We start from the raw sequence: 20,125 nt of genomic DNA on the forward strand, positions 1-20,125 counted from the left end.
TCATATATCAGCTTATGGTTTACGGGCTGTGGCAGAAAGGACGGCAAAAGGTCAGGTGGAAAAACATATAGACGTGTCAGAGCCGCTGCTCAGGGCGCCAGAGCGCCGGGCTGATGGCTGAGGAGATGTGCCGGCGGTTCATGTGTGTGTGACGCTGTGTGGATGAGTGAGAGGGTGTGTGTGTGTGTGTGTGTGTGTGAGGGAGGGAGAGATGAACCGAGGGGACAGGGCAGTGGTTGATGGGGCTGCACTGTGTGTCTGAGCCTGGGTTTGTGTCCATTCCTCCTCAAAATGTTCCTAATCATCACATCATCACGCTTGCATTGTTTGTTGTTGTTGCTGTATCTAAAATGAAATAAACAACAAGCTCCCCCTCAACATGTGCCGCTTTGAGAATAGCTTTATTAATTAAAAGTCCTTTTGACCTCAGCGTAGCCTCTCTGGATCAGTTTAGACTGACTCCTGCACTAGCAGGAGGCCCCACGTGTGAGCCTGGTCCTGGTCTTCAGGGTTCTTCCTCTTAAAGGAATGTTTTTTTCAGCCACTGTTGCACGTGAGCTCCTTGGGTCAGACTGTGGGTCTCTGAAATTTGCTGGGTTTTAACAGGCATCTCCTTTTCCTTTTGTCACTTGGACGTCCTTCAGCTGTTCATGTGCAGTCATTTGTTCAATTACAATTGATGGCTGCTGTCAAGTACAACAACTCATTCTTTACCTTGGAAAAATAGTCTGAAATCAGGATTTTGCTACTTCTTACAGCAGTTCCTGAGCAGACATCAGTGATTAAATGTGTATGGGACTGAACTGGAGGTTGGACAAATATAATGTTGTACCACAAAGCAAAGCCATGAACCATTTTCTTGGTATTGGTTATCAGCAGAAAAGTCTTATTTCTGTGTTAAATGAAGGACATTGGATAAATGGCTATATGTTATTACCTTCAGTTTGCTAAAAACCTTTTTGTTGTCTACTGCTTTTATCAGGGGTTTGTTAATGTCTGGATCCTCTTAAGATTTAATTTCCAAACATAACTATTCAAAAATATTAATCTTTATCAATTTCTCATTTGATAAAGACATTTTTGATTTCCTTCTTTATTTCACGTGCAGAAGTGCATGCTGGGAAACTAGCCAAACAACCACAGTGATTACTGCATGCCAATTAGATTAGAGTTTCAAAGCTTTCATAAATATTTAAAGTGATGAACTGTAGGAGGCCTTGACTCCGCCTAACAGTGCTCTTGTTGGTTCCATGGCGACTCGGGCCGACCTGAGAACCTCCAAACCATATTTATAATCACAAGAATGTTCAAGTTTGTTTAGTTCAGATACTAAAATGAAAAAAAAGCCTTAATTGATATCTGCCCTCTTAACATCTATAAGGTAAACATTTGTGTTGGAAGAGATGATCTGTTCTTGTGTCTATTTATCATTTTATGTACTGTACTGTACACACACACACACACAGCGGTGTGCGTGGATACTGTAACCTCTCGGTCGACCTCCGCTGACAAGACGTATCGCTACATTCATCTCCGGATGAGCGCACCGAGCGCTCCATTCATCTGCGGCTGAGTGGATCAGGCCGTCCGGCATTTTTCACACCGCTGGTCCATGATGCATCTGGGGCTCTGGAAGAATGTCACTGGCCTGAATGCCCTGATCTGTCATGAGACCCGCGCTGTTGTGCTGCTCACACACACACACACACACACACACACACACACACACACACACACAGAGTAGAAGAGGTGACCTGCTGGCTTAATGAGACATTCACATTACTGTCAAATATTGTAGCACAACCAGCTAAAACGATGCAAAGCCTGTGGAGCTAGGTCAGGCAGGCAACTCGCAACGCGATTCTGGATCTGCTGATCTGTCATGCTGACATGCTCCCCCCTTGATTGGGGCAGGCATTTAACCCCCCCCCCCCCAATCTTTTTTTACGTGGTCACTCCTGACCGCTCCATGTTGGGACTGCGCTTAGCTGCTCGCGCTGCTCTGCCTCCTGCTGCCCTGGCTATTCTGCTGTTCTGCGCTGACATTAGGAGTTCAATCCCTCCACCTCCCCAGCATCTTTCTGTGGGCTCAGTTTCTTCGATCCCCATGGGGGGGTCTGCTATTCATTCCCTGTAATGTCTAGACAGACTATTATCAGGGAATGAACACATCGAGACAGACTCTGTTGCCAAACCTGTTTTTATGTCGCTAAATTGATGCTATGCTAATTTTGCCAATAATTGTGCACAATAAAGTTCTTCCAGAGTTGTGTAACGGAACTACAAACTGGGAGATGTGCTGTTACCAGGCTACCACATAACTGTCTCAAAAAGGAAACGTGCTGATCTCATAACAATGCCTGGTGGTGACAGTAGCTTCTCCCTGCATTGAGCCAAAGCTCGATCTGCATCTCAAACATGTCCCCTTAAACATCAACATTTACATCCCCCTGTTTTGTTACAAACAACAAACATGGAACAGATAAGCCCTCAAAGACAACCAGTTCATCACACAAAATCAATTTCATTGAATGGTAAGGAGCAAATCTCTATAAAGTACAGAATGAACAGGGATCATTAAAAACCCTGTCTACATAACCCCCCCAAGCATTTACAAAACAAATCAGCAATTTGGCATTTATGTTATGGGATTGCAGGTTTCTGTGGCAAGTGGTTGAATATTTGAGCTCTTGGAGGAGCAAAACTCTTCATCTAACCATGATCCAACCACCTCTGATGAAAATCAGCTGCAGTTTACAGATCAGAAGTGTGAAAGTTCCTCTCTGTTCTACATTCTGTGACTCATTTAATTCACAATGATTCAATTCTCTTGGTGGATGAATCACGGACAACTTCTGAATTTATCAAGTAACCTGTAGCTTCGCCCTGAACAACATCCTCCTCAGACGTTGGTGTCAGAGCAACAACGACTTGTTTGGACCGATATTGCTAAAAACGTCACTGTCACGCCAAGTTTGTTTGTCTGGATTGGAGACCAGAAGATGGTTTCACCCAGACCTGCTTCTCCTTGGAGGACATGCGGTCATCGAGAGGCTAAAGCAGGATGTGTGTGAGTGCAGAGCAGAGAGGGAGATAGATGCAGAGAACGGAGATGGCCGGACTGAGCAAAGTGTGTGAAGCTGAAATAACGCCGCTGATGGAGTGCAGATCAGCGGCACAGCTGGCGGTGGCTGGCAGAGGTGGCCCAGTTAGCCCAGTTAGCAGGCTGTCTTCCACTGGACCACGCACAGATGCCCATTAACTGCCCTGCTGATGCTGATGACACCCTTGGGGCACACACACACACACACACACACACACAGACACCTGAACCCCCAACATAGGCGCCATAGTCTCCATCAAGGTGAAGGCAGCTAAAATATGAATCCTCCTCAACAGCAGTGTGGATTGATCAGCTGCTGCCCGCTAGATCTTAGACCTTTGTCTCAGTGTTTGATGGAAAATTACAATGACAATACTTAATTTTCTGTTGTGGGACATGACAGGAAACATTAGATATAAAAGCAACACTCTAGAAACAGAATTCATGTATGGATACAACTCTATTTTGAAGAGTGAGAGTGACTGAATCAGGATTTAGCTTTAACCTGTAGTTACTAGAATCACCACTGAATCATTGACAAAGTTCCATACTTAGACATGTACTATGTCAGTAGTGTTAAGAGATTTCAATTGTAATAAACGAGGTAACAAAGTAAAGTTGATATTTGTGGCAATAATCAGCTCTTTGGATCTCCATTGATTTCAGTTTCTACAAATGCGTCAAACTCATTCTTGAATCCTAAAAACACAAGAGACATGTGGCCAGTAGCACCACAGGCAGACAGCCTCAGAGAGACCAGGGACATGTTTTGGTGGCCTGTTTATCATTTTCTAATAAGAAAATGTTGATTTGAACATCTTGATGTTCTCCAACTACAGAAAGAACAAAGCTTACATTTAAATATACGTACAGCAAAGAACTGAACATTTGTCTGAATGCTTAAAGCTTCAAAACTGTTTGTTCCTGTGACTTTTACAGTGCAGTAACGCACCTCCACTGTAGCCAATGAGCAGCTCCAAAAAAGAAAAACAAACAAACGGGAAATCCTTTCATTTTTGGCAAACAGAGACGGCGTTCATCATTTATCGGGAAACATTAGCCGCGGTCACCAATCTAATATTCTTCATTATATATTTAACAGCTTACCACAGCTCCCGATCTCGACTCCACCATCCATCACCCGATCTATCAAAACGCGTGCATGAAAAGCATGTGATAATTACAGCAACCATCTCGACTGAGTGATGCTGTAAACACCATCGCGAAGCAGCACAACACAGGCTGCAGCAGGAGACCTGCAGTCACCCAGTGTGAGTGGCAGGACCTAAAACTCACCATCGCTTGTGACCTCAGCCTCACTGAAAACGGCAGGTAAACACTGAGTAAAGGAAACCAAGTTTGTTATGTTTGCACCGTGCACACACACACACACACACACACACACACACACACACACACATGCACACACACGTCAAAGGATGTCTCACTTAAACACCACTAAACACCCATAAAGTTCATATTTAAATACGCAAACACAAATACAAAATTCTCACACTGCTCAGTCAGCAATTGGCACACATCCACCCACCACACACACACACACACACTTCTTACCTCAGGGCAGAGATGTGCTCTGATGTTTCCAGGGCAGTGGGCAGTCACGAGTGTGAATGTGTGTGTGCCTGACAGCTGTTTGTGTGCATGTCCATGTGGCCGCATGTGTGTGTGTGTGTGTTGGCGCGGTGCCCTAATTTGACAGAGCCGGAGCAGTGGTTGATCCCCAGTGCAGTTGATTTAGCTTGATGTTGACCCTACAGGCCTCGTCAGCTCCAACATGCTCCCTGTCTCCTCATGTAGCCCAGCCAGCACTGAGTGGACACACACACACACACACACAAACACACACACACTATACATCAGTCTCAGCTTTTCTAAACATCGTGCCTCCTACAAATATAGTGTTTGAGGGTTTTACATACGGATGTGTTTTAACTTTACAATGTATTTTAATTTTCACAATGCTTTGCAGTGGGTGTGTATTTTTGCTCACAGCAGGTGTGAGGACACACATTCTTAAACTTTAAAGAGTGTTGTCACCATGGAGAAACCGTACAGTATCGGAATCTGTCATGTTTTTTGCGTGCTTGAATATTTCATTTCAAATAAAACCACCTGAATTATTATTCAGTTGTTGTGTAGTTTTAATCAGATTTTATTAAGTGCTCAAATTTGTTGGCATGAAAAAAAGCATAAAGTAGCTGAAAAAAAGTTCCAAGGCTTCAGAGAAGCTTAATGATGACATTTGAAAATGAAGTGACATGAAGGGAAATGACAGCTGGTTTAGTCTTCAGTCAGTTTGACGTTGAATTTATTTTTGGTGTCTGACTGCCTGCCCATCTCATGATGTACCTCCATATTTTACATGTTCTTCCTTTAAACTGCAGACGTGATGAGGCCGATTAGAGCTTTAAAGGATTTTAAAAGATCCCACTTTTCACAATGAAAGCCAAATTGTGATGGCTTCTATTGTGTTTTTCCATTTCTGAGTGTTCTTCACACCCTCTTTTACACATTTTCGTCCAAGACTGAGCAGGAAGATGCACCTGAGACTTGGAACCACTGGGAGAAGTATAACATCAGTGCTTTGTTGGATGATAAATGGTTTATTTCTCACTGAGGCAGCAAACCAAACACTTTCTCTTGTCCGCCTCTAAGATTTTGAATATTTTCTGCCTTTTGTCTCCCTGCTCAGCTGTCAATCAAAGCCAGTTCTTAAATCCGGCATGGAGGTGTTTAAATAAAGAGAAAAGCCCATCACAATTTGATGTGTACATTTCCTCCACCCTCCATCTGTCTTTCATTCTCTCTTTTTTTTCCTTTAGAAATAAGAGTCTCTGGCTACTCACTGTCACACTGATCCATATATCTCTTTTTTGGGACTTAAGAGTGGTGTCTGCATGCACTTGTGGCCGTGTGCACGTGTGTGTTCATCAGGCTGTCCTTGTTGGAACAGATCCTCTGAGGTAAAGGCCAGATTTTAATCCCTGGCTCTATCTAATCTCTTCATATTCACATCTCAGATTAACACACACACAGCGATTTGATGCCTGTTATCAAGTCTGTGTGTGTGTGTGTGTGTGTGTGTGTGTGTGTTCGTGTGCGTACACAAGGTGGTGTATAAATGATTTCCTTCTGCCTTGTTTGAAGGAGATTAATTGTTGAAAAATCAAGCCTGTCCAGGACCAGTGACCCATGTGACCCGTCTCCTCATATTAAAACTTTGCACACACACACACACACACACACACACACACACACACACACACACACACACACACACACGCCATCTGCCCTGGGGCAGCCAGCATGGTAAGGACGGTGGGATCAAAAATAAGAACAGCATGTACTGTGTTTTAACATCAAAGGTGAGCGGGTGCATGTCCACTGGCACATACGTGCACATGCACATGCAAAATCTATCCAAACGTGAAAGAGGGAAGGGTCATTGTGGTCACCTCTATGCGTACTGTGGGTAAAACCCAGAAGGAACCAAAAGGAGAAACGTAAAAGGTTTCTTTTGCCAGGCCACATGAACGCAGACATAAACACACCAACTAATGAAACTCAGGCCTGGAAAGTGTGTGCGTGGGTGTGTGTATGTGTGTGTGTGTGTGTGTGTGAGAGAGAGAATGTGAGAGAGATTGTGTGTTCTCTTAAGTAGCTCCATCTGGGCAGAGGTGGCACCAGAGATGTTTACTGGAGGCTTTAGCCCATCAACTTATTGTCAACAGTTCAAGGCACTGTCAGCGACCATGCTGTGTATGTGTGCGCACGTGGGCACATGCGCGTGCCGGGGCACAGGCCGACAACGAGCGGTTCTGGAGGGGTCGTTACGGACACGGAGCAGTGGAGGAAATAAGATGGAGGGTATATCTGGAAACTTAAATGCAGCCGTTGTGGCAGAATGTGACGCATGTCGACCCAGCTGTCAGAATAAATGTGGACTCTTTATGCCTCAGCAAACAGGTTTGTTAAAAGCCGACATTTTTATGTTAACACTTTACATTTTTATGTCGTGTCTACTTAAAATCCATCCATTATTTTTGTGCAAATAATTGAATCTTTAAATTGTCCAGTGCAGCTCATACAGACACTTTACTCCACTGATGGAGGATATTTTCATGTTCCCACACAGGCCTGGACTCCGCATGCCTGTTCTGTTCGGTGTCTCTGCTAATTATCCAGTATCTCCATAAATCCCAGCCACAGCCCGGCACCACACACACATAGCGTGGTGCTATTTTTGTTTAGTGACACCAAAGGGGAACTGTCAACAAGGTAATGTGCTGTTGGTCATCTTTTAACGCTGCTTGAGTGTTTTTAATCATCTGCAGATTTTCTGCTCCTTGATAACTTCTGGCAAGTGTTCTGTCTGTGGCAGAGCTGGCAGCGGCGGCGCGATGGCGCATCTGCAGGGAGCTCATCCAAGACAAGCTCAGTATAATTTAGAGCTGTGCTGGGGCAGAATATTTCCACACACGCACAAGCGCACGGTGAAGCTTACTGCCTCTGTCACACAACCCATGAGAGTGTGTCTTTACAAGGCCAGCCCACCCAGCGTGAATCTCCACAACAACTGTTTATTCGTCTGATTCGTGTCTGTATAACATTTTACGTGCGTGTGTAAAACCTAACGCTGAGCTGTGATTAAACAGGATAACTGAATTAAGAAAAGACACTTTTAAAGTCCCAAAACAGTTGGTTTTAAAATAATTCTAAACTTCAAGAGGATTTATGAAGCGCTCAGGCTGGGCCACAGCTCAGGAAGAGAGAGTGGTCCAAATACTGACACAAAACTACAGTAGGCCTGTTTTATTGGTTGTCCTGGCTTGTGATTGGCCTGTATCTGCACAGGTGACCACCACAGGTGATTGTTCACACATGGGGAGACTCGGTGGAGGTGTGAACGAGCTCAGCACTGCATTATTCCCAGCAACAGCACAGGACATGGAACAGTTCTGTCGTTAAAAATAAGCAAAATTAGAAAAGTATGAATATTGGCTGCATATTAGCGTGGTATTATTATCACTTTTAAAACTCTGTGTGTGTGTGTGTGTGTGTGTGTGTGTGCACGCGCCTGCTTTGATCTTGTAATAAAATGCTTTAGAATTCCTTTCTTCCTCACAAACTTTGGGGTTTACTTCAGGGATTTACTGACGGTGTACCTCTGTCTACCACAGCTCTAACGTGTACATACACATGCCCCCACACACACACACACGCCCTCAGACACACACTCCAAAGTGATCTCCTGCCCTATTAACTTGCTTCTCTGTAGCAGCTGGAGTCACACTGTGGTGAAACCTCTGCACCTGAAGGCATCACATGCGCAGGCACACACAAACACACACTTAACCTGCACAGATATAAACATATTTTCACAAAAGTGTGTTTCTGTCGGAGACAACGCAACTTCTGAAGTTACTATTTTTGACAGCAGAGGCTGCACCTTATCTGGAGTTCTGAGGTATTTGTGTGTAAAGGAGGCTTTGCTCTCGCTCAATCGTGGACTCTTTGAGTAGCTGCATGTAGATTTGTTTTTGAATAATTACACCATCAGACAGTCATGCTGGCAGAAGTTTTTTAGGGTACGGTGTTGGAACTGTACGGCTAATTAAGCCTCGCGCCTGTACGGATGCGGCAATGATTCCACTTTTGAAGTGAAAACATTAAAACATATCTTGGATGAGCAGACTGTCATCTACTTTAATGGCCCAACATTTCTTTGTAAAAGCATTTGCACGTGTCAGATTAACTTTATTTGCATGTCTTATCTGGTTTCACTTCTCTTATAACGGTCCCCAAGGCTTATTTTCATGTTTGATGCTTAGTTTTAATTTGTTTTTCTTTCACTCTGTGCGGATTATACTTTAGCTCATATTGTTAAAGATGCTTGTTACTCTATATTGTAATAAAAAAATGGGTGAAGGTGTGACTAACAAAGGAAACAGCTAAAACAATGCAGAGAAGAACCAAAGTGAAAACCAAACACAAACTTGGAAGACCAATGTCTGAAAACAAATGAAAAATATCACCAGAATGCTATCCATTCTCCATAAAGCAGTGAAAGCATGAAGCACTGCATTTGAGATTCCTTTTAGATAAAAACAAAATAAAGTTGCAGATACAGGCCCTCAGGAGCACAGACAAGTGTCAGAAGACAGGGTGCACACATCCAGTGCTCATGTACGAGATGTTACCAAAGGACAGGCTGTTGGACTCGGCAGAGAGAAACAGAATGTGAACAAACCAGCCGAGCCCTTGTGATCGGCCCCGGGCTATAATGGACATAAACAACCTCTGTGTTAACAGAAAAGAGGCCTCTTTTCATTTGGGACATGTTCAGAACTTTCTTTTCCCTATTTTAACTATTTAAAAATATTTTCCACTGATCTGATTCAGACTGGTCGCTGGACAGTTTCCTCGACTTTTCGAAACTATCACTTTGGAATTAGCTTTTAGTATCCATGTACACTGTTTGAGCTGTGTGTGTGTGTGTGTGTGTGTGTGTGTGTGTGTGTGTAACCTGAACATAAAAGTCTACAGAAGCAGTGACCACACAAACCCTGAGTTGTGCGCATTCTGGTTTTAGCCACTGAAATAAAGATGTCTGGATTTCATCTCCTCCTCTTCACCTCTCTCTCTCTCCCTCTTTCTCTCCCTCTCTCTTTCCCTCTCTCTCCTCTTCTTCTCGGATATTGATCGGGCCAAGTGCTTTGAGTACAAAGAGTTAAGGCCTGAAAGGCGAAACAGCCGCGATTTCAGAGAAGTCATGAAAGTTTAAAATGCCTCCTCTTTCCGCCGGGTCCTGGGAGACGTGTTCGCTGTGAGAGTGACCCCCGGGCGCATTTGGAGATCCAATGGTTGAACCTTGCTCATCCCACGTTGAACCAGTCAATACCTATTATTAGCTACTGCCTGCCCTCTGCTACAGGGCCTGATGAGGCAGAGAAAGAGAAAATACCTTCTAAAGAAGAGCAAGGAGCTATGCCTGTGTGTGTGTGTGTGTGTGTGTGTGTGTGTGTGTGTGTGTGTGTGTGTGTGTGTGTGTGTGTGTGTGTGTGCGTGCGCTGTGGTGCCAGTGGAGGGTGAAAGTGTGAGCATGTTGTGGGCATGTGTGAGTCTGGCAGCAGTCAGAACCCTCTGTGCTTTGCAACTGTGTATTTCAGGTGTGTGTGTCGGAATATTTGTGGTGTTTTTTTTTTTTTTACAATGATAAATGTGTAAATGTGTGTGTGGTGCTGCGTTAAGAAGCCTGGAGAATAAAGTAATAACAAGTTCATTTTATCACTCCATGTCCTCTTGTGCACGTGCAGGTGTACATGTAAGTGGTGTGTGTTAAATGTGTGTGACGTGCATTCGTTATGCACCACTGGCAAAGAGATACGGCTATTTGCGTGTTAACTAATGAAAGAGCTACACTCTGTGTGACATATATGGGCCACAAAGGGCTATTTTATTACTAATGGCAAATACACCATCCTATTCATTTGAATTATTGACCTAATTACATAAACATGTAATTACTACACTTCCTGTACAAGGATATAGCTATATAAAGAAGCGTGTGCTAAAAGCACTCACTTTGTCAAATGCCTTTTTACTGCAAGAAACATTATGCAAATCGTGAACCAAAATAATTGATATTAACGCAAACGGGCCGTAAAATGCGTGACGAGAGACCGAAGACTTTCTAAAACTCGGAAGTTGTGTTCCGAGGAAGCGTGAAAGTCCGAGTTTGAGCCGCATGCCTCATCGCTCACATCCACGGTGCACAAAAACACATTAATCCACATCGCTTGGACGTGTTTAATCTGCTGTTTATAGGTAAGAGCGTATGATAACAATATGAATGGCTCTGCTATGCCGTTTACTTTACCTTCCTACCAATGTTTTGCCTTGAGCGACATCATGATAATTAGGTTTATGGGCTGAAAAACTGAATAATTAAACACACAGCAACTCGCATTTACATTCAGTTTTACTGGATGGACGTTTTCATCGATTCCTGCATCGATTAATATGGCGTTAAAGTTACGATGGGAGTATGGCCTTTACCTTTCATCATACACAAAGCAAAATGGTTCCACAACAGGTGAAACTCGAACACATTTGGGACTGCGTTGTTTCGATTGATGGTCATGATATAGAACATATATGAAAGCTCGTAAAGAAGAATCAACCTGGCAAACATTTAATACATCATTGCTGCAAAATAAACCCATTTGTCAAATATGCAGCTGTAAGACATACTGGCAGTTTGTGTCCAAATTCTGCCTGGAGTTCTTCAAAAATGAATGGTTCCTGTCCCAAACTAAGAGTTTGGCCGTGTGTTATTTACAAATTGGGGGCTTCGGCAGCTTCATTTTAGAGGAGAGTTTCAAACAAAACACTGCAGAAAAAGGTGTTTAAACCCATCCAAAAGGTTCCTACCGTTACAGAGTGAAATTATTCAAGGTCACAGACACAGTACATCATACATCGCACAGACTTATATAACCATCATGGAGAAAACACAGTCAGTCGGCTATTCATGTTTACAGGCAAACTCATCACACCTCTATGAATAGAATTTGCCATAAGGCACAACTTTGTGTGAGATGAGGAGATCGTGTGAAGGTGTCGATTACTGAAACACTGCAGCAAATGTGTTCACCACAGGAAGTCAGACGAGTCCAAAATAAGGCCCATCCAGCATGCTGGAACATGTCAGAGCCCCTGAAAACAGAGCAGGAGTCTCTGAGTCTGCAGGTCTGAATCCTCCTGAAGGAGGAGGGAAAGTTTGGAAAAGAAGTGTGGCTGCCTCTCCAGACAATCTCTAACAGCTAACCGAAAGGGCAGTAATTACGGCACATCACAGGCATTTGCCGACACACGCGCTTGTGCAAAGGCGCCTCTCGTGCACCCCGACCTGTCACATCACCACACGCTCAGGTTCAGCGTGGCGACGTGAAGCCACCTGGAGCGACGCCCGGCGATAATGGATTAGAAGAGTCCGACTCACCCGATGTCCGTCCCCCCGATGCAGGAAAACACGTTACCTCTAATTACCCTAGACCGAGCACAGCCCCCTCCCCACACACCCACCCTCACCCTGCGCCTTCCTCGTCCTCAGCTGCGGGGGTCCATCCGTCAGCCCTGTCCGGTCGACTCCATTCAGGCACAGGCAGGGGCCGCCGTCCAACGGGCCCCAGAGGAGAAGGAGACACAGCACCCGACATATGCTCCTTAAGTTTTGAGCTGGAGGGTGACGCATGTTCAGACTGAACCCCCTGATGGGGATGTGTGTGTCCAAACGTGGACGCCTCCATGGAGCACTATCCTTGAGAGGACTCTGTGCTGCTATTAGAGTCAAGGAAAAACACAATTTCCCCTTTCTGAGATTAAGCTGTTTGTGTTTGCGACTTTGATCCTGATACAGCTCATATTGTGCCTTTCTCACTCACAGGCATTCTCACATTTCTATCTTTGTGGGGACTTTCATAGACACAGTACAATGCCCTAACCCTAACCCAGCTCGCAACCCCAACCACCCCAACTAACCCCATTTTAACCTCAACCTTAAAACCAAGGCTTGACCATTAAAGTGTCCCTTCAAGTTTCGTAGTTTGGAATAATGGTCCCACATGGCCCCGGTTTTTTAGTAGAATGAGGAGTTTGGTGCTCAATATGTCATAAATGTGAGCACACACACACACTCACGTGTGCACACACACATGCACACACAGAGTCCCGCGGCACTGTTGCCAGATGAGGCAGCGACGTCGTTCCTTCCGTCTCTCTCTGGTGTGTCCAGTCCTCCAGGGGGAAGCTCATCCGTCTTAATCCTATTAGTGGCGGGACTCAAGGCGTGGCGGCCCACTCCTCTGGACCTGTCCACAGTCATTATCCTGACCTCCTCTCCACAGCCTCAGATTCCCTCTCTCCTTCTTTGCAATGTTAATCAGACTTATTCAGAATGAATAAACCGAGACACCAGCAGACATGTTTTCATCTCCACTTGTGGAAACACAGATCAGATGATGGAACCTGGGCACTGTTGGAGAATTCTGACATTTTCTAAATGTAACATTACTAAAGATATAAATTTAGTACTATACACTCTCTCCTTTAAACTAAGGCCACAAGAAAATATGTGCCTCCTGTTCAGATTGACACAGGAATCATGAGGGAAACGAGAATCGGCTTTCATGAAGCTGCACAAGCTCCAGGTCACCAACTTCACTCACCCTGTAGAACCTGGCATATTCAAGGTAGTTTTCTCTGTCAACTGGACTGGGTTTCTTCTCTTGAAGACGTTTCGCCTTCTATCCAGAAGGCTTCTTCAGTTCTGGCATATTAAAACTCAAAAGAGTAAAGTCCGACATAGAATTCAGCTGCAGAATCACTTGACGAAACATCTACTTCCGAATTATATTAGTTGCAATACGATGCTGTTTCATTTAATAACTGACTCTGCAAGTTCTTTTTTATTTTGGTTCATGCAACAACAGCAGCTGTCAAATTTAGAACGTTACTTCCTTCCTTTGGACGGATTTGCCTCAGCTTTGATTTAGGAGGGTGTTTGGCTCTGGAGACACTGAGGGAGAAGCTCCTCTTTTCATTGAAATTGTATCTGAAGACGAAGAAGTGGCCTTTCAGGTGTGAAATCATCTAAATGTTCACCAGAACCAAAAGACACACACGCCTTTGCCTCGGCCTGTTTTTGTCTGTGTGTGTGTGTGTTTGTGCAGTTGGAGGTCTTTTCCTGTCACTTCAATGTTCTTTACCTGCTGGAGGAGATGATGATCGGTCCCCTGTTCTCTGCTCTGAGCCTGGTGGATGACAGGATCAAACAGAGCTGATAAACACAGACGCCCCACAGACCCGACTGGCTTCGACCCTGACAGTGACTGAACTGGCCTCAAATCGCCTTTGACAGGGAGCAGTGTCAACACACCTACTGCCCTCCCACCCCACACACACACACATGGGCCTGGAGTGAGTGCACACACACACTACACGCTGACAAACACACTCAGCGTGCATGCAGTTAGCAAAAAGTGGGCTCCGATTTTTAAAAACAACGGAAACAGCTTGGTAAGCAAACCTGTCTGCTTTCACACATACACGATCTCAGCATGTCCAAAACTGTTTGAAGCGGACACGAGCGAGCCTCCCCCCAAAGACATGACTGTTACTGGCAGAAATATGAGAGTTCAGGTACAGCTGAGGGGCCCGGATCGTGATCCAAATGTGCGCAGCTGCTCAGTGTGGAGGCGATGCTAAATGTTTTCATTGGACGTGGAGTCATGTGTGCAAATGAGTCAAGCTCGCAGGATTGAGCTTGACAGTTAAACATGGACGCTGCCTCCTCGTCAGGTGATCCCAGTCAGACCTGAAACCAGCAATGGGATCGATCAGTAAGATCAAATTCAGATGGAAATACGGCATTTGTATCTGTGTCTTCATTGAAACAAAGTTTTATTGATCGCAGGCATCTTTCAAGTGGTCAGTCGGGTGTGTAAGATGCTTTAATGTTTTATTTACAAAATCAATTATTTAAAATTTGCTGGTCTGTTTTCCAGTGTGAACGTTTGCCAGAGAGGGTGGATCGCTCACTCCTCGGGTCGGGGGTGAGCTGCTGGCCGAGCAAAAAATGAGTGTGAAGTGCAAGTTAAGATGTCAGTCCCCTGTGACACCAGTGTTGTGATGAAGATGAAAGTTTTAGGTTTACCAGGACCAAGACCAGAAGAATGGGCTTGCAGATAAAGGTTCTGCTTTTAGTTTGGTTCCAGTGTATTCTTATGGGATTGAGCCTTTTAGCTCGTCCTCTTCATGTAAAACAAGACTGAGCAAATAAAAAGACCAACTAACTTGTGTTCATGTGCTCAGTATTTATCACACATGCATGCATACAGGCTCCTCAGCTTCTTTGGTGCTCCAATTATTCTTGTTTAAACAAAACATTTCCCTTTCATCATCTCTCTAATTGTACACCATGTAGGAGAAAAAAAAGTTAAATAAAATTATTTTAAATAACAGAAAAAGTTTCCTCTCAGAAGTCTGATTTATGCAGGAGCCTGGGGAATCGGTGATTCTTCTTCTTTTTTTCCATACCCAGTCATCTCCATATGCTCTGTAGGTGGTGAGGACCTGGACCGTTCATTTAGTGGTGTGTGTGTGTTCGTCACACGGTGAGATGAAGAGCCAAATGAGTGCAGGTTGAATAAAAGCCCCATGAAAATCTCACTGCAACTTTAATGGAATGGCTGCCTGCTGAGTACTGAGGACATCTCCAGCAGACACACACACCAAATCAAGACATTTATCTTCAATGAAGTGAAGGGGCATTAAAAAAAATATATTATGTACACACACACACACACACACACACACACACACACACACACGCACACACACACAAACGAGAACACTCGGCCTCCTCAAGAGTCCGTTCAGTATCACCATATCAAAGACATTATTGTAGGAATGATCGCTGAAATAATCAAGGTTATTTTCCACGAACAAATTAAGGAGGTACTGAGCATTGAGCATTTAGACATTATTTAAACCAGATCACGATCAAATATTTTATATACTTGAGTGGATTTATTAAAGGCTCTCAAATGTATTCAAAGTCATTAAAGGATCAGTAGAATGGTCGTGAGGGGAAAGGGGGTAACAATGACGGCAGGGGAGAACAGATGAAATATGAGGAAACACTAAGTGTGCTAACCTGCACACAGGAATAAACGTGCAGTCTGATGATGTGCACGTGTCCAATCACTTTTTAGAATTATTAGAATCTGATTAGAGCTCTGGTGTCACCAAAATGACTTCTGTTGCTACTACTGATGTCCTGCAATAGGAAAACATAAAAATAAACGTAAATGCTTACCAATTCATCAAACCTGTGTCAAAGCAGAAGCTGTCCAGCTAAGCTAGTGTCCCCACGCTAACATCTGGGACTGGCTGCCTATCTGCAAATGGCCTGTTGCTAGTAACACTTACAGCCGGAAAATGCTCCAGTGAGCAGATCAGATAGCAGGTGGAAACGGGAGAAGTGTGAAACGAGGAGTAAGAGCAAGGACGGTCGCTAAGCAGTATCTACAGCCGGAAGATTCTGGCAGTGAATTGCGAAGACACGCCAAAGAAAACAACGGCAATCTCAAGAATGGGGACTACATAAACAGCTTATTTGAGCATTTTTGTATCAAATTCTGAAGATACGCAGTTGTTTACTCATTTATTATCCTCCACATTTAATATCCTTCCCTGTGAATTAATCAGTTTCTCAATATTAACAATAATACAAAATAGTTCCGGAACAGGGAAGGACTGATTACAGCTAGCAAGTCACTTAAGTTTACTCCGGTTTAAAACAGCCGACCTCCGCTGACACTGTCACACACGGTAATATGAGTTGTGATTTCAGGGCCCTGAGCGCGCTCTGTCGCCATGGTCAACCGTCCTCTGAGCTGTCACTGTTCAAATCTCTCCAAGTGCAGCCATATGCATGCTGCCATTGTTGAGAAATCAGAATCATCCGGCCAGTGTTGGAGGGCAAAACATCTCAGTGTGCGGGAGCAGGGCACTAACATGTTCTGTCAGAAGCTGCCCGCTGATGTCATGGGCGTCCCGCCCTGCGGCGTTCTTACATACAGCTGAAGAGATGAGAAGAATGAGGTGCTCAAGAGTCTATATGAGAGAGATGAGCCGCTACATGAGGGGCTTGGTGTTTGTTTTTCTGTTTGGGTTCCTCCAAATGGTCAGCATCTGTCAGTCTGGGAACGCACAAAAAGTTGGTGGAGACTTCTGACCATATTTTCGGGGTGGTTCATCCAAGAGTTAGAAAGGCAAGCAGTGTTTGTGATTAATGAGAGGGGGGAGGGAGCGCGCTGACAGCCAGATAGTCCAAGTTAATTATCGTGCCATAAGTGCTGCTTTCAACTTCACACACACATACGGACGCGCGCACACACGATTCTACCAGTACCGTACGAGCGTCTGCGCTGTAAAGAGAATCCGTGCTCATGGGCTCTGTCACATGACACTCCTGGCAACAGCAAGAACTGGGCCTGGGAGGTACACTGTAAAATATTACTACAGGAGTTTGAAGTCATCTTTTAAGACATTTTTTAAAGTGTAGCGCATAAGGACATCCCTGAAGATCTCAAACATGTTGCTGTTCTGGCTGATCTCAGTGCTGGTTTTGTAGTCCTGGTAGTGGGGGGGGATAGAATGTTTATTTTGAGATTCATGAGTGGAGAATAGAGAGGTTCAGAAGGTCAACATTGACCATTGAGCGTCCAGTTGTCCTCCACATGATGTCATTTCTGCTTTTTAATCTGACACCTTTGACCACGTTACATGTGATGCCAACACTAGCATGGCGAGTGAGGCCTTCAACAACAACAACAAAAAAAAAATCAAGTTAAGTTTTAAAAATGATTCAAGAGACTTTAACAAATAAGATCATTTGAATTGAAACTCAGAGCTTCAGATGCTCCAATTTACATGGAATATTCCATTTGCTCCTGATTGATATTGTGGTAATCGTATTGTGTTTTTCTTTCCTTCAGTGCTGTCCTTGTTGTCCTCTCCTTTCAGCTCTGTCCATTTTCTGTCCATCCCCAGTAACCCTCTGTCATCGGCTGGCCAAGCTGGGAGCGAAGCCAGGCTGCAAATCCTGCCCAACTGGGCTTGAATGCAGAGGCAGCGGAGGACCTTGGCTAAACTGGCACATGCATCACAGAGTGTGGGGAATGACTCCCCGATGCCAAACACTAGATCCCTCTAATATAACTAATTTTACTGAGAGAAGAAAGCTGGTCTTGGGGGACACATTTGGAACCCTGAAAGGGGATTTTTTGCCCCCCCCCCCCCCTCCCCAATTTTGTTCCAGACTTGGCTGAGTGTGGAACATGTCATATTGCTAGTAGATTATTTTTAATTATTGCCCTCACAGAGGTCTGTTATCTCATTTTCTTACGAGCAAATGGTGTTTTTACTCCATATTGTTCGAATCGTTGTCGTAGAGCTGCGTGGGTCAAACCCCAGCTGGGCTTTGTTCAAGACTTCTCATCTGAAACTGAAGGAGTGTTTTCCTGAAGCTAGAGGACTTTCAGCCGCCATGAACTTAAGCACATTTAGGAGCACATCAGCAGCTGAGATGAAAGAAGGATATCATCTTATAATGTCATGTTTAAAGAGGTGGAATTTAGTTTTACGTTGCCATAAAGCAAAGACGCGTCAAGATCAGATAGCTTTCAGTTCACGGTCTTCTAAAGTTGCAGCAGAGTCCCTATTAAAAACCTTTATTAACCAAAACTCAACCATTGTGGTGAAGGATGGTTTTATTTTACCAGTAAATGTCAAACTGGGTGACATTTAGCTCTGAACTCTACGGTGAATGTTAAAAACTGTTACGCTCAAACAGAAGTCTGGTCAATCACGCATTCAAGACGATCCAAATGTTCTGTGAATGGTCTGTGGACCCAGGTGGGACCCCTGTGGCACGCCTCTCTGTGGAGAACCATAACAGCAAAAACTCAGAGCAGCAATCAGACGGACAGCAGAAAGTACAGTATGTCACGTCTGGTACGGCGTCGGCCCAGCCAACACCTCCCCATTTACCCCAGACCACATACCAGTCTGGTTAGTAGGCTGTGCCATGAAGACTTCTCCCTGAGAACTGTGCATGTGTCTGCGTGCATGACTGACATTTAGACTCCTCTGCCGCCATTTATGTTGGCATCTCCGTGGATACCGCAGAGGCACCGCGCCTGAGCCAAGCGCTGCTGATGACTCTCTTTATCCACTGCAGTATGCAGAGTTGGTAGAATCACATATACACACACTGGCATGTGCACATACACACACAGACTACAGCGATTAAGAATAGCCAACTGGCACAGATGGCTGTAAAAATATATTTGGAGCCATAAGCCTTGAGGACACTGTAATGAAAACTACCCTAGTCAGAGCCTGCACAAAATGCTGCAGTAAGGCAGCAATTATTAGCCAGAGCGTTATTATAGGAATTGTGTTTCTCCAGTTTATGGACTCAGAATACGCGAAAATAAAAACACACAATGCAGCGCAGAGCTTTAGGAAATATTCGATGCATGTATGCAGAAACTCATAATTAGATTCAACTAGAACGACGTCCATTCCAGCAAGATTAAATCATTATTTCATGATACCGGATAAAGACCAAAAAATTAATTAATTTATGTTGTGATGTCCATTGTTTTCCACGATTGACACCAATTTATGAAATCAAGTGCCTATTTATGAAAACCATCATAAGATAAATGTGTTATTATTGATAATGCTAATGAGTTTAAGCTGTCCCAAAAGACAAAAAGCATTACAACTACATATTTATGTTTATTAAGGTTATATATTATTGCTGGATTATGGAAGAAACATTTAAAGACATACCATGCACATGAAGTTTTTATGTGTTTTTCTTGTGTTCGCTGGCAAAACCTGAATTTTTTATGAAGTTGTGTTTGGGCTGGCTATGTGTGTGTGTGTGTGTGTGTGTGTGGGTGGGTGGGTGCGTGCGTGCGCATGCAAGACGATGGTGTTTTGCCATGGGGCACCTTAACACCCCGGACAAATCCAAAGTGAAACAATAATTTCGCTCCGTTCCGTTCTGTCACGTTGAGAAATGTAATTTAGGGCCAGTGAGTTCTGACCCCAAGGCTGTACTGTACACCACACTCCCCCCCGTGAGCTCAGAACGCACGTTCGCACGTGTGTGTGTATGTACGTGTGTGTGTGTGCGTGTGTTTGTGTGTGTGGCCAGGCAGACCTCAGGTTAATCTCTGTCCCAATGGTGATTTTAGACAGCTGTGTCCCTTACTTCCTCTGCCCTGGAGACACACACCTACCCCTTACACACACACACACACACACACACACACACACACACACACACACACACAAATCCTCACCTGGGCCATGGCCAAACCTTTCTAATTACATAAATGGCCACTTTTTTAACAGGGT

This window comes from Takifugu rubripes, chromosome 4, assembly GCF_901000725.2.
Source record: "Takifugu rubripes chromosome 4, fTakRub1.2, whole genome shotgun sequence".
NCBI classification, from domain to species: Eukaryota; Metazoa; Chordata; class Actinopteri; order Tetraodontiformes; family Tetraodontidae; genus Takifugu; species Takifugu rubripes.